The 16438-nt window shown below is 39.9% G+C and overlaps 1 long non-coding RNA gene and 1 other non-coding gene across 4 annotated transcripts in view; both read left to right on the top strand.

The window, feature by feature from the left end:
* Window positions 1-16438, top strand: part of LOC108350703 (uncharacterized) — a 145372-nt gene that overhangs the window by 115786 nt on the left and 13148 nt on the right. The gene's annotated exons all lie outside the window — the stretch shown is intronic.
* Trnac-gca15 (transfer RNA cysteine (anticodon GCA) 15) lies at window positions 15709-15780 on the top strand. Its single transcript has one exon. It is a non-coding gene; the product is annotated as a tRNA-Cys (tRNA).

Here is a 16438-nt window from a genome sequence, read left to right as displayed (position 1 = left end):
GGGAAGCCCTGGGTCCTGCTAAGACTGAACTCCCAGTGAACTAGATTGTTGGGGGGAGGGCGGCAATGGGGGAAGGATGGGGAGGGGAACACCCATAAGGAAGGTGAGGGGGGAGGGGGATGTTTGCCCGGAAACCGGGAAAGGGAATAACACTCGAAATGTATATAAGAAATACTCAAGTTAATAAAAAAAAAAGGGGGGGTCACCCCCATTCACTTTTTAAGTCTAATTTAAAGATGCTGGGAAATTTTCAAAGATTATAAGAGAAAACAAGACAACAGGCCAATCTAATTTATTCAACATAGATTGTTAAACAAAGGCCTTAATAAATCAAAGTCAGTATTGTAGCAAAATAAATGAGTAACAAGGAATAACCAAATTGACATCATTTGAGGAGTGCAAGATTGGATTCACTTTAGACAGCTCTGTGATGCACATAGTCAGGCCCTCAGCACATTTCTGGGCCTGCATGCCAATGTCAACTTCAGCATTGAACTTTATGACTGAAGTATATTCATGTTGTAAACATGCAACATGCTAAAAACATTAGAGAAACAGAGCTCTGCCCAAGAAGAGCCTTGGAAAATACTGCCTAGAGGTGTCAGTTAAACATCTCAGCTCCCTTGTCCTTTGAGGGAGGGTGACTTGAGGTGACCTATATGTGTTCAGCCTTGGTGTAAAGCCCTAGTTGCATGTGATCAATGAGTGCTTCATCTCCCATCTACACTTGCCTTTCTTCCTGTCTCCACCCTACTTATCCATGCTCTACCAGTTTTTCCTAGATGTTTTTTCTACAAAACAAACTACTTGCTTTGAAATTCTGGTTTTGAGTTCCTTACACCCAAATCCCATGGGGAAAAGAGCAGACCACCCAGGAGTGTAGACATCCTGAGGCCACAGGACAGAGTGCCACCTCTGCACACCTTGGCCCACATCCCTGGGCCAAGGGGAAACTGCACAGTGCCTCTGGACAGAGGGACATAGGAACAGGCAGCCGCTGGTACCCTCAGTTCTGGTCTGCGCCCAAAACTGAACTGATCCTGCCAAACAGCTTCCTGCACCCAAATTCCGTGGGGGAGAGAGCTGCAACCTCAGAAGTGTGAATACCCCTAAGAAGTCAGAGGAGAATACCCTGTGCCCACAGTCCAGATCCAAGAGGGAATTGCATAGTACAAACTGTGCCCACTGGGTGCAAGGACCTACAAGAGCAATCAGGGCCAGGAACCTTTGATTCCTGCTCATTCCTAGAGCTGGAAGACAATCTCCAGGAGCACTGCCACAGCTAAGAGCAGAGCACCTGTACTCAGGAAAGGCTGAAAGAAAACAGGAAAATAGTTCTACAGGAGTGCTGACACAGAGGCCTAAGGCAGGGCCAAGTCACTCCCAGAAACAGCAAGACAAGCAAACACCAGAGACAACCCAATGGCTAGAGGCAAGAGCAGGAACCTAATCAACAGAAACCAAGAGTACTTGGCATCATCAGAGCCTAGTTCTCCCACCAAAGAAAATACTGGGTATCCAAACACACCAGAAAAGCAAGATTTAGATTTGAAATCACATTTTTTGATAATGATGGAGGACTTTAAGAAAGACATAAAGAACTCCCTTAGAGAAATGCAGGAAAGCACAAGTAAACAAGTAGAAGCCCTTAGAGAGGAAACACAAAAATCACTAAAAGAATTACAGGAAGAGACAACCAAACAGGTGAGAGAATTGAAAATGGAAATAGAAACAATAAAGAAAGCACAAAGGGAGACAACCCTAGATATAGAAAACCAAAGGAAGAGACAAGGAGCCGTAGACAAAAACATCACCAACAGAATACAAGAGATAGAAAAGAGAATCTCAGGGGCAGAAGATACCATAGAAAACATCGACACAACTATGAAAGATAAAACAGAAAAAGCTCCTAGCCCAAAACATACAGGAAATCCAGGGAACAATGAGAAAATGAAACCTAAGAATAATAGGTATAGAAGAAAGTAAAGACTCCCAACTTAAGGGGCTAGTAAATATATTCAACAAAATTATAGAAGAAAATTTCCCTAACCTAAAGAAAGAGATGCCCATAAACATACAAGAAGCCTACAGAACTCCAAATAGATTGGACCAGAAGAGAAATTCTTCCTGTCACATAATAGTTAAAAGAGCAAATGCACAAAACAAAGAAAGAATATTAAAAGCAGTAAGGGAAAAAGGTCAAGTGACATATAAAGGTAGACCTAAAAGAATTACACCAGACTTCTCACCTTCTCACCAGAGATATGAAAGCCAGAAGATCCTGGACAGATGTCATACAGACCCCAAGAGAACACAAATGCCAGCCCAAGTTACTGTATCCAGCAAAATTTTCAATCAACATAGATGGATAAACCAAGATATTCCATGACAAAACCAAATTTATGCAGTATCTTTCTACAAACCCAGCCCTACAAAGGATAATAAATGGAAAACTCCAACAAAAGGAGAGAAACTATACCATACAGAAAGCAAGAACATAATTTCCTTGCAATGAAACCAAAAGAGAGACAAACATAATTCCACCTCTAACAACGAAAATAACAGGAAGTGACAAGCACTATTCCTTAATATCTCTCAACATCAATGGACTCACTTCCTCAATAAAAAGACATAGACTAACAGACTGGATACATAAAGAGGACCCAGCATTTTGCTGCATGCAGGAAACACACCTCAGTGACAAAGACAGACACTACCTCAGAGTAAATGGCTAGAAAACCATTTTCCAAGCAAACGGCCCGAAGAAACAAGCTGGAGTTGCCATTCTAATATCATATAAAATTGACTTTCAACCAAGAGCCATTAAAAAAGATAAGGAAGGACACTTGATATTTATCAAAGGAAAAATCCACCAAGATGAACTCTCAATCCTAAATATCTATGCTACAAATACAAGTGCACCTACATTCATAAAAGAAAACTTACTAAAAGCTCAAAGCACACATTGGACCTAACACGGTAATAGTAGGAGATTTCAACACCCCACTCTCATCACTGGACAGATCATGGAAACAGAAATTAAACAGAGACTAACTTCTGTTAGAGAAACTAACAGAAGTTATGAACCAATTGGATTTAACAAATATTTATGGAACATTCCATCCTAAAACAAAAGGATATACTTTCTTCTCAGCAGCTCATGGAACCTTCTCCAAAATTGACCATATAATCAGCCACAAACTAGGCCTCAACAGATACAGGAGGACAGAAATACTCCCATGCATCCTATCAGATCACCATGGACTAAAACTGGTCTTCAATAACAACAACAATAATGACAGAAAGCCCACAATGTACATGGAAGTTGAACAATGCTCTACTCAATGCCAACTTGGTCAAAGAAGAAATAAAGAAAGAAATTAAAGACTTCTTAAAATTTAATGAAAATGAAGTTACAACATTCCCAAACTTATGGGACACAAGGAAAGTGGTACTAGAGGAAAACTCATAGCTCTGAGTACCTGCAAAAGGAAACAGGAGAGAGCATATGTCAGCAGCTTGAGAGCACACCTTAAAGCTCTAGAACAAAAAGAAATAAATAAACCCAAGAGGAGTAGAAAGCAGGAAATAATCAAACTCAGAGCTGAAACCAACCAAATAGAAAAGAGAAGTACTGTACAAAGAAACAACAAAAGCAGGAGCTGGTTCTTTGAGAAAATTAACAAGATAGATAAACCCTTAGCCAGACCAACCAGAGGTGACAGAGAGTATATCCAAATTAAGAAAATAAGAAATGAAAAGGGAGACATAACAACAGAATCTAAAAAAATTTAAAAAATCATCAGATCCTACTACAGAAGCCTATATTCAACAAAACTGGAAAATCTGGAGGAAATGGACAATTTTCTAGACAGATACCTGGTACCAAGGTTAAATCAGGAATAAATAAATCATCTAAACAACCCCACAACTCCTAAAGAAATAGAAGCAGTTATTAAAAGTCTCCCAGCCAGGGGTTGGGGATCTGGCTCAGTGGTAGAGCGCTTACCTAGGAAGCACAAGGTCCTGGGTTCGGTCCCCAGCCCCGAAAAAAAAAAAAAAGTCTCCCAGCCAAAAAGAGCCCAGGTCCAGATGGGTTCAGTGCAGAATTCTATCAGACCTTCTTAGAAGACCTCATACCAAAACTGTCCAAACTACTCCACAAAATTGAAACAGACAGAGCACTACCAAATTCCCTTTATGAAGTCACAATTACTCTTATACCAAAACCACAAAAAGACCCAACAAAGAAAAGCGTACTTCAGACCAGTTTCCCTTATGAATATCGACGCAAAAATACTCAATAAAATTCTTGCAGACTGAATCCAAGAACACATCAAAACAATCATCAATCATGATCAAGTAGGCTTCATTTCAGGTATGCAGTGATGGTTTAATATATGGAAAACCATCAACATAATCCACTATATAAACAAACTCAAAGATAAGAACCACATGGTCATTTCATTCAATGCTGAGAGAGCATTTGACAAAATTCAACACCCCTTCATGATAAAAGTCCTGTAACGATCAGTAATTCAAGCCCATATCTAAACATAGTAAAAGCAATATACAGCAAACCACTAGCTAACATCAAACTAAATGGAAAGAAACTGGAAATGATCCCACTAAAATCAGGGACTAGACAAGGCTGCCCACTCTCTCCCTACTTATTCAATATAATACTTGAAATCCTAGTCAGAGCAATCAGACAGCAAAAGGAGGTCAAAGGGATACAAATTGAAAGGGAAGAAATCAAAATATCACTATTTGTAGATGATATGATAGTGTATTTAAGCAACCCCAAAAGTTCCACCAGAGAACTACTTAACCTGATAAATAATGTCAGCAAAGTGTCAGGGTATAAAATTAACTCAAATAAATCAGTAGCCTTCCTCTACTCAGAGATAAACAGGCTGAGAAAGAAATTAAGGAAATGACACCTTTCACAATAGTCACAAATTACATAAAATATCTTGGTGTGACTTTAACCAAGCAAGTGAAAGGTCTGTATGACAAGAACTTCAAATCTCTGAAGAAAGAAATTGAGGAAGATCTCAGAAGATGGAAAGATCTTCCATGCTCATGGATTGGCAGGATTAATATAGTAAAGATGGCCATTTTGCCAAAAGCAATCTACAGATTCAATGCAATCCCCATCAAAATTCCTACTCAATTTTTATAGAGATAGAAAGAGCAATTTGCAAATTCATTTGGAATAACAAAAAAACCAGGATAGCAAAAACTATACTCAACAATAAAAGAACTTCTGGGGAAATCACCATCCCTGACTTCAAGCAGTATTACAGAGCAATAGTCATAATTGGTACAGAGACAGGCAGATAGATCAGTGGAACAGAATTGAAGACGCAGAAATGAACCCACATACCTATAGCCACTTGATCTTTGACAAAGGAGCTAAAACCATCCAATGGAAGAAAGATAGCATGTAGAATGGTGCTGGTTCAACTGGAAGTCAGCATGTAGAAGAATGCAAATCAATCCATTCTTATCACCATGTACAAAGCGTAAATCCAAGTGGATCAAGGACTTCCATATCAAACCAGATACATTCAAACTAATAGAAGAACAAGTGGGGAAGAGTCTCAATCACAATCACATGGGTACTAGGGAAAATTTCCTGAACAAAAGACCAATGGCTTATGCTCTAAAATCAAGAATCGCCAAATGGGACCTCATAAAACTGCAAAGCTTTTGTAAAGAAAAAGACACTGTCACTAGGACAAAATGGTAACCAACAGATTGGGAAAAGACCGTTACCAATCGTACATCTGATAGAGGGCTAATATCCAAAATATACAAAGAACTCAAGAAGTTAGACTCCAGAGAGCCAAATCACCCTACTAAAAAATGGGGTACAGAGCTAAACAAAACATTCTCAGCTGAGGATTATCGAATGGTCAAAAAGCACCTAATGAAATGTTCAACATCCTTAATCATCAGGGAAATGCAAATCAAAACAACCCTGAGATTCCACCTCACACCAGTCAGAATGGATAAAATCAAAAGCTCAGGCAACAGCAGATGCTGGTGAGGATGTGGAGAATGAGGAACACTCCTCCATTGTTGGTGGGATTGCAGACTGGTACAACCATTCTGGAAATCAGTCTGGAGGTTCCTCAGAAAATTGGACATTGCACTACCTGAGGACCCAGCTATACCACTCCTGTGCATATACCCAAAATATGCCCCAACATATAACAAAGACCCATGCTCCACTATGTTCATAGCAGCCTTATTTATAATAGCCAGAAGCTGGAAAGATCCCAGATGCCCTTCAACAGAGGAATGGATTAAAAAAATGTGGTACATCTACACAATGGAGTACTACTCAGTTATTAAAAGCAATGACTTCATGAAATTCATAGGCTAATGGAATGAACTAGAAAATATCATCCTGAGTGAGGTTACTGAATCACAGAAAAACACAGTTGGTATGCACTCATTGATAAGTGGATATTAGCCAAGAAAATCAAATTACCCAAGATGCAATCCACACACCATAGGAAGCTCAAGAAGAAGGATGACCAAAATGCAGATGTTCCCACTCCTTAAATGGGGGAAAAATATTCACAGGAGGGGATATGGAAGCAAAGCTTAGAGCAGCGACTCAAGGAATGGCCATTCAGATCCTGACACACATGTTGCCCATGTCTATACAGCCACCAGAACTAGATAAGATTGATGAAGCTAAAATACACATGTGGTAATGGACCGGATATAGATCTCTCCTGAGAGACACATCCAGAGCATGTCAAATAGAGAGGTCAATGCTAGCAGCAAACTACCAAACTGAGAATAGGGCCCCCTTGGGGGGGAATTAGAGGAAGTATTGAAAGAGTTGAAGGAGCTTGCAACACCATAAAAACAACAATGCCAACCAACCAGAGCTCTCAGGGACTAAATCACTACCAAAAGACTATACATGGACTGATCCAGGGCTCCAACTGCATATGTAGCAGTGAATAGCCTTGTTGGGGCACCAGGGGAACGGGAAGCCCTTGGTCTTGCCAAGGTTGGACCCCCAGTGCAGGGGAATATGGTGGAGGGCAATAAGGCAGGTGTTTAGGGGGAATACCCATATGGGGGAGCGGGAGGGGAGGGAATGGGGGCTTATGGACAGGAAACCGGGAAGGGGAATAACCTTTGAAATGTAAGTAAAGAAATATATAATAAAAAATTTAGAAAAAAGAAATTCTTGTTTAAGTTCTCCTTATGGAGAAATCCAAACTTATACCAGATTAATGAGAAAATAATGATTATAAAATAAATAAGAAAGATACCCAATCAGGTGTAACAGATATCCATGATTTGATTATTTTAAAGTACAGCAAATAAGGAACAGACTATGGGCTTATACACGGTTAGGCTAAGAATCTATCAGAAGAGAAAAGCCACGTTAGACAGACACCTCCATGGAGGAGAAAAGCCATGTCAGGCAGACACCTCCATGTCCAGACTGGTTTCCAGATAGAATGGGGCTTTGTCCACCACCTTTTTCCAGGCCATATAGGTTAGTCTGATAATATTTCTTGCTCCTAGATTTTTATGACTGTTGGTCCATTAATGGTTTGGGAGATTCAGAAGCCCACTTTCAACTATTTATTGGAGAAGTTTATTCTTCCTCATTCTCTGTCTATATTCACTGAGTGAGAAGTGACCGTATTTCATCCTAGCCTGGAGTTCTGCAGCAAGTTCCCTGAACGTAAGATTAGTCCAGGAGGGGCAGGCATGAATTTGTCATCACATTTGACAAGATCAACACCCCAGTTGTGTGGAATTTATGTGTGTAAATCACACCACAATAGACTCAAAGCTTGACTCTGACAACCATTCTAGCAGCCAGTATCAGTGCCACTCCAGGACTGTCTAATCCTTGGGACTGAAGGCTGGAGAACATGCTGTAGAATTTCTAGGGAAGGGTGTAACTTTAATTTTTTTCAAATTCAATTTTTTTTAGTGGTTTTTAAAAGTCTACAGCATATTTTATTACTTCTTTCTTTCCCTTACTTATCAATAAAGTCCCATTAGAGATATGAGAACCTGGGTTGTAATACACCATATACATTTTTAAATGTATAATTTCAGTATACATGTATGGGATCATCAACATTTATATCCATTCCAAACAATTGTTTCAACTAGAACACAATAATCATGTGTAGTTATGGCCATCTTAATAATAGCAGTCATTTCAACAATTATTCTGATTATGTCAGTGCTTTGGCCCTGTCATATAAAATTTCATACTGTGGAATACAATTCCTTATCGTGCCATATTTTGTGTTCTTTGCAGGTTCCCTTTAACAACTAAACATTTTTGTTGTTTTTTACTGTCTTATGTTTCATGATTTCTGCTGTAAGATTTCATGCGTTTTAGAAAATGTATGATACTATATATGTACTGCTTTGACATTATGCAAAATATACAGTCCCCCTTGTCTTATAATCTTTTTTCCCATTTTTATTAAATTGGATATTTCTTCTTTACATTTCAAATGTTATTCCCTTTCCCAGTTTCCTGTCCATCAACCCCTTAACACTTCCCCCTCACCCATTCAGGTTTCCCCTCCCCATCCACCCCCCAGTTCTGCCCCCCAACAATCCCCTACACTGGAGGTCCACCCTTGGCAGGACCAAGGGCTTCCCCTCCCACTCATGCCCCAACAAGGCTATTCACTGCTACCTATGCAGTTGAAGCCCAGGGTCAGTCCATGTATAGTCGTTGGGTAGTGGTTTAGTCCCTGGAAGCTCTGGTTGGTTGGCATTGTTCATATGGGGTCTCAAGTTCCTTCAGCTCCTTCAGTCCTTTCTCTAATTCCTCCAAAGGGGGTCGCATTCTCAGTTCAGTGGTTTGCTGCTAGCATTCGCCTCTGTATTTGACATGTTCTGGCTGTGTCTCTCAGGAGAGATCTATGTCCGGTTCCTGTCAGCCTGTACTTCTTAGCTTCATCAATCTTATCTAGTTTTTGTGGCTGTATATATATGGGCTACATGTGGGGCAGGCTCTGAATAGCCGTTCCTTTGGTCTCTACTCTAAACTTTGCCTCCCTATCACCTTCTATAGATATTTTTGTTCCCCCTTTAAAGAAGGAGTGAAGCATCCACATTTTGGTCATCCTTCTTGAGTTTCATGTAGTCCATGCATTACATCTTGGGTAATTTGAGCATTTGAGCTAATATCTGCTTATCAGTGAGTGCATACCATGTGTATTTTTTCTGTGGTTGGGTTACCCCACTCAGGATGGTATTTTCTAGTTCCATCCATTTGCCTATGAATTTCATGAAGTCATTGTTTTTGATAGTTGTGAAGTACTCTATGGTGTAGATATACCACACTTTCTGTATCCATTCCTCTGTTGAAGGACATGTGGCTTGTTTCCAGCTTCTGGCTATTATAAATAAGGCTGCTATGAACATAATGGAGCATGTGTCTTTGTTGTATGTTGGAGCATCTTTTGGGTATATGCCCAATAGAGGTATAGCTGGGTCCTCAGGTAGTGCAATGTCCAATTTTCTGAGGAACCTCCAGACTGATTTCCAGAGTGGTTTCCCAGTTTGCAATCCCACCAACAATGGAGGAGTGTTCCTCTTTCTCCACATCCTCACCAGCATCTGCTGTTGCCTGAGCTTTTGATCTTAGCCATTCTGACTGGTGTGAGGTGGAATCTCAGGGTTGTTTTGATTTGCATTTCCCTTATGACTGAAGATGTTGAATATTTCTTTAGGTGCTTCTGAGTCAATCAATATTCCTCAGCTGTGAATTCTTTGTTTAGCTCTGTAGCCCATTTTTAATAGGGTTATTTGGCTCTCTGGAGTCTAACTTCTTGAGTTCTTTGTATATATTAGATATTGGCCCTCTATCGGATGTAGGATTGGTAACGATCTTTTCCCAATCTGTTGGTTGCTGTTTTGTCCTAATGACAGTGTCCTTTACCTTACAGAAGCTTTGCAGTTTTATGAGATCCCATTTGTCGATTCTTGTTCTTAGGGCATAAGCTATTGGTGTTCTGTTCAGGAAATTTTCCCCAGTGCCCATGTGTTCAAGACTCTTCCCCACTTGTTCTTCTATTAGTTTGAGTGTATCTGGTTTGATGTGAAGATCCTTGATCCATTTGGTCTTAAACATTGTACATGGTGATAAGAATGGATCAATCTGCATTCTTCTACATGCTGACCTCCAGTTGAACCAGCACCATTTGTTGAAAATGCTATCTTTTTCCATTGGATGGTTTTAGCTCCTTTGTCAAAGATCAAGTGGCTATAGGTATGTGGGTTCATTTCTGGGTCTTCAATTCTGTTCCACTGATCTCTTTGCCTGTCTTTGTACCAATACCATACAGTCTTTATCACTATTCCTCTGTAGTACTGCTTGAGGTCAGGGACGGTGATTCCCCCAGAAGTCCTTTTATTGTTGAGGATAGTTTTAGCTATCCTGGGTTTTTCATTATCCAAATGAGTTTGCAAATTTTTCTTTCTAACTCTATGAAGAATTGAATTGGAATTTTGATGGGGATTGCATTGAACCTGTAGATTGTTTTTGATAAAATGGACATTTTATTATAAACTATTAACTGCCAATCTATGAGCATTGAAAATCTGTCCATCTTCTGAGATCTTCAATTTATTTCTTCAGAGACTTGAAGTTCTTATCATACACATCTTTCACTTGCTTGACTAAAGTCACAGTGAGATATTTTACATTATTTGGGACTATTATGAAGGGTGTTGTTTCCCTAATTTCTTTCTCAACCTGTTTATCTTTTGTTTAGAGGAAGGCTACTAATTTGTTTGAGTTAATTTTATACCCAGCCACTTTGCTGAAGTTGTTTATCAGATAAAGTAGTTCTCTGGTGGAACTTTTGGAGTCACTTAAGTATACTATCATATCATCTGTAAATAGTGATATTTTGACTTCTTTCTTTCCAATTTGTATCCCTTTGACCTCCTTTTGCTGCCTGATTGCTCTGGCTAGGACTTTGAGGACTATATTGAATAAGTAGGGGGATAGTGGGCAGTCTTGTTTAGTCCCTGATTTTAGTGGGATTGCTTCAAGTTTCTCTCCATTTAGTTTAATGTTAGCTACTGCTTTGCTGTATATGGCTTTTACTATATTTAGATTTGGGCCTTGAATTCTTGTTCTTTCCAGGACTTTTATCGTGAAGGGTTGTTGAATTTTGTCGAATGTTTTTTATCATCTAATGAGATGATCACGTGGTTCTTATCTTTGAGTTAGTTTATATAGTGGATTTCATTGATGGATTTTCGTATATTAAACCATCCCTGCATACCTGGGATGAAGCCTACTTTATCATGATGGATGATCGTTTTGATGTGTTCTTGGATTCGGTTTGCAAGAATTTTATTGAATATTTTTGCATCGATATTCATAAGGGAAATTGGTCTGAAGTTCTCTTTCTTTGTTGGGTCTTTGTGTGGTTTCAGTATAAGAGTAATTGTGGCTTCATAGAAGGAATTCAGTAGCGCTCCATCTGCTTCTATTTTGTGAAATAGTTTGGACAATATTGGTATGAGCTCTTCTATGAAGGTCGGATAGAATTCTGCACTAAACCCATCTGGTCCTGGGCTCTTTTTGGTTGGGAAACTTTTAGTGACTGCTTCTATTTCTTTAGGAGTTATGGGGTTGTTTAGATGGTTCATCTATTCCTGATTTAACTTTGGTTCCTAGGAAATTGTCCATTTCCTCCAGATTTTCAAGTTTTGTTGACTATATGCTTTTGTATTAGGATCTAATGATTTTTTAATTCCCTCAGATTCTGTTGTTATGTCTCCCTTTTCATTTCTGATTTTGTTAATTTGTACACACTATGCCCTCTAGTTATGCTGGCTAAGGGTTTATCTATCTTGTTGATTTTCTCAAAGAATCAAAAGTTCTTTTTATAGTCCTTTTTGTTTCTACTTGGTTGATTTCAGCTCTGAGTTTGATTATTTCCTGCCTCCTACTCCTCCTGGGTGTATTTGCCTCTTTTTGTTCTAGAGCTTTTAGGTGTGCTGTCAAGCTGCTGATGTCTGCTTTCTCCTGTTTCCTGTTTCTTTCTGCAGGCACTCAGAGCTATGAGTTTTCCTCTTAGCACAGCTTTCATTGTGTTCCATAAGTTGGGGTATGTTGTACCTTCATTTTCATTAAATTCTAAGAAGTCTTTAATTTCTTTCTTTATTTCTTTTGACCAAGTTATTGTTGAGTAGAGCATTGTTCAATTTCCATGTATATGTGGGCATTCTTTCCTTATTGTTGTAATTGAAGACAAGCCTTAGTCCGTGGTGATCTTATAGGATGCGTGGGATTATTTCTATCTTTCTGTATCTGTTGAGGCCTGTTTTGTGATCAATTATATGGTCAATTTTGGAGAAGATACCATGAGGTGGTGAGAAGAAGGTATATCCTTTTGCTTTTGGGTAGAATGTTCTATAAATATTTGTAAAGCCCATTTGGTTCATAACTTCTGTTAGTCTCTCTATGTCTCTGTTTAATTTCTGTTTCCATGATCTGTCCATTAATGATAGTGGGGTGTTGAAATCTCCTACCATTATTGTGTGAGGTTCAATGTGTGCTTTGAGCTTTAGTAAGTTTCTTTTATGATTGTAGGTGCCCCTCTATTTGGGGCATAGACATTTAAGATTGAGAGTTCATCTTGGTGGATTTTTCCTTTGATGAATATGAAGTGTCCTTCTTTATCTTTTTTGATGACTTTTTGGTTGAAAGTCAATTTTATATGATAGTAGAATGGCTATTCCAGCTTGTTTCTTTAGACCATTTGATTGGAAAGTTGTTTTTCAGTCTTTTACTATGAGGTAGTGTCTGTCTTTGTCTCTGACATGTGTTTCCTGTAGGCAGCAAAATGCTGGGTCCTCTTTACATATCCAGTCTGTTAATCTGTGTCTTTTTACTGGGGAATTGAGTCCATTGATGTTGAGCAATATTAAAGAATAGTGATTATTGCTTCCTGTTATTTTTGTATTTAGAGGATTATGTTTGTGTGCTTCTCTTCTTTTGGTTTTGTTGCAAGGAGATTATATTCTTGCTTTTTTTAGTGTGTAGTTTCCCTCCTTGTGTTGTGCTTTTCCATTTATTATTCTTTGTAGGGCTGGAGTTTTAGAAAGATATTGTGTAAATTTGGTTTTGTCATGGTATATCTTGGTTTCTCCCTCAATGTTAATTGATAGTTTTGCTGGATATATTAGCCTGGGCTGGCATTTGTGCTCTCTTTGGCTCTGTATGACATCTGTCCAGGATTTTTTGGCTTTTATAGTCTCTGGTGAGAAGTCTGGTGTAATTCTGATAGGTCTGCCTTTATTTGTTACTTGACCTTCTCCCCTTACTGAGTTTAATATTCTTTCTTTGTATTGTGCATATGATGTTTTGACTATTTTGTAATGGGAGGAATTTCTTTTCTGGTCCAATCTATTTGGAGTTCTGTAGGCTTCTTGTATGTTTATGGGCATCTCTTTCTTTAGGTTATGGAAGTTTTCTTCTAAGATTTTGTTGAATATATTTACTGGCCCTTTAAGTTGGAAGTCTTCACTCTCTTCTATACCTATTATCCTTAGGTTTGATCTTCTTATTTTGTCCTGGATTTCCTGCTTGTTTTGGGCTAGGAGCTTTTTCTGTTTTACATTATCTTTGACAGTTGTGTCGATGTTTTCTATGGTATCTTCTGCTCCTGAGATTCTCTCTTCTATCCCTTGTATTCTGTTGGTGGTGCTCGCATCTGTGACTCCTGATCTCTTACCTAGGTTTTCTATCTCCAGGGTTGTCTCCCTTTGTGCTTTCTTTATTGTTTCTATTTCCATTTTAACTCCTGTATGGTTTTGTTCATTTCCTTCTCCTGTTTGGTTGTGGTTTTTTATAGTTCTTTAAGGGATTTTTGTGTTTCCTCTTTAAGGACTTCTACTTGTTTACCTGTGTTGTCCTGTATTTCCTTAAGGGAGTTATTTATGACCTTCTTAAAGTCCTCCATCATCATGATAAAATGTGATTTGAAATCTAAATCTAAATCTTTTTCTGTGTTTTTGGATATCCAGCGTTTGCTTTGGTAGGAGAACTGGGCTCTAATTATGCTTGGGTTCCTGAGCTTTCTTCTCGCCATCAGGTTGTCTCTGGTGTTAGCTTGTTAGCTTGTCTTGCTGTTTCTGATGTTGGCTTGACCCTCCTGTGGGCCTGTGTGTCAGCACTCCTGGAGACCTGTTTTCCTTTTTTCTTTCAGCCAGTTATGGGAACAGAGTGTTTTTCTCTCAGGCATGTAGTTGCTCCTAAAGGCTGGCTTTTCAGCTCTTGGTGAGGGCAGCAACTGGAAGGGTCCTGCCCCTACTGCTCCTAGGTCCTTGTGTACAGGGGGCACAGATAGCACTAGGCATTTTCCTCTTGAGTCAGGAATGTGAGCAGAGAGTAGTCTCCTCTGAGTTCTTAGGTGTGTCTGCACCTCTGAGGGTCTAGCTCTCCCCACCCACCATGGGATTTGGGCACAGGGAGCTGTTTGACCAATTCAGCTCTGATCTGGGCACAGATCTGGACTGCGGGGTTCCTGCAGCTGACTGCTCCTATATTTCTGCGTCCAGAGGCACTATGCAGTTTCTTTTTGGGCCAAGGATGTAGGCAAAGGTGGACAGAAGTGGCAATCTATCCTGTAATCTCAGGATTGCCTGCACTTCCGGGTGTTCAGCTCTCTCTCCCACAGGATTTGAGAGCAGGGAGCTGTGGGCCAGGATCAGAGTATTTCTGGCCACAGCCAGAAACTGGAAGTGCTCAAATCCAATTTTTAATGATGGTTCTTAAAAGCTTTAACCTTCCTTGTAGCCCATCACCCACCAGAGGTGGTGGAAAAGAAAGGATGGGGGGGGGAGTAGACCTGTTTAGAAAGATTCTTTGGAGCAGCTCCCATCTGTGTTGTCTGGAAATCAGTACTTCAGTTCATAGGTCAGCAGGCAGCAGCTTGAATTCACAAACACATCACAGATACACCAGCAGTCCAGTTGGTAGAGTTGGGATAGCAAACACGAATCAGCAGTGGTGGCAATACCCAGCAGAGACAGCCAGGCCTCAGCTTTAGTGAGCAGGGGGGACCAACAGGAATACCAGGAGTTCTTGGTTGTGCCTCTCTCAGGGAAGTGAAGAACAGTGAAGACCCACAAGCACAAGCATTGCACAGCTAGCTATACCAGCAAGCCAAGCTCTCCATCACTCCTCGGAGTCCTATTTATACCCTCCAAACATCACATGTCCTCCATGGCTTTTGCCTCAGCATGTGCATCCAATCAGCCCAAGTCTGCAGAGTCCAGAAAATGGAGCTCAACTATACAATGTAAGGCAGACCAATACATGAATGTTGTTAGCAAAGAATCCTTCATTGTGTATCCTTAGACCTGCTTGCCTTAGCAGAAAGGCTCTCTCCTGTGTCTGCTTCAGTGAAATGCTCCCTTGCAAGTCTGCCTGAGCCTTTCATATCTATGTCCACTTTCATGTGTTTACCCCAGCAAAACACCATCCAACTGACTTTCCAAAGAATCCTTACATTTTCATTTCAGAAGGGGCCTGTGACTTTTTATGCAGGAGAGTGATGTGCTTTCTCTGACTCAGCCTGAAGTTCTCAAATGATGATGCATAGGGTACAAGTGATGTGGGTGTAACTCTGGAAGTGAAGGATATTAATTAAGCCTTATATTAGTAAAGGGGGTATAGCTCAGGGGTAGAGCATTTGACTGCAGATCAAAAGGTCCCTGGTTCAAATCCAGGTGCCCCCTACTCATAATTTTTTTCTACATAGATATTTGAATTTTAAGTTCTAGTTCCTTACTAGACAACAGAGTTAAAAATATTTTTTAGAAACAGCAACTATTAAGGCTTTTATGGTGGTATTGCCACCCAAAATAAATTATGATTAATCAAAGAGTCTATAAAAGATCCCTTTCCCAGGCCTCACCTCAAACAGCTAGAACACCCTGGGTGGAGCTAAGGCCTCATAAAAGCTTCCCTGTGGTTTCTAGAACCCTCTGAGATGAGAACCGGCCTTACAGAGTTTCCTGAAAGCTGCCTCAGCCCTGGCTGCCTCAACTCAGCTCTGTCTGCACAGCTCTATCTGTCTGGACCTTCACTCATATCCACAAGCATTTGTGTGTGATATGTTAATATGTAAAATGTCTAAAACCGGACTGGACTGCACCTTTCAGAGACAGATCATCCCTTTTCTGTGCTTCTTACTTTCTTAATCTTTTTCTCTTGCCTGTCCAAGAATTCTTCCCAGGAAGAGATGAAATTGGTCTTCTGATCACAGCTACTAAGATCTGTGGCTCAGTAAGATAGTTCTCATAAGTCCAGAACAGAGAGGGGGGATGTTTGGGGGCAGGGGTTTCAGAGAGTGATAGCAACTTCGTGGGTAAGATGTTTTAAGATGTGTTTAGT

The sequence above is a fragment of the Rattus norvegicus genome, chromosome 4, assembly GCF_021556685.1.
Source record: "Rattus norvegicus strain SHRSP/BbbUtx chromosome 4, alternate assembly SHRSP_T2T, whole genome shotgun sequence".
NCBI lineage: Eukaryota > Metazoa > Chordata > Mammalia > Rodentia > Muridae > Rattus > Rattus norvegicus.
This window is presented reverse-complemented; position numbering and strand designations above follow the sequence as displayed.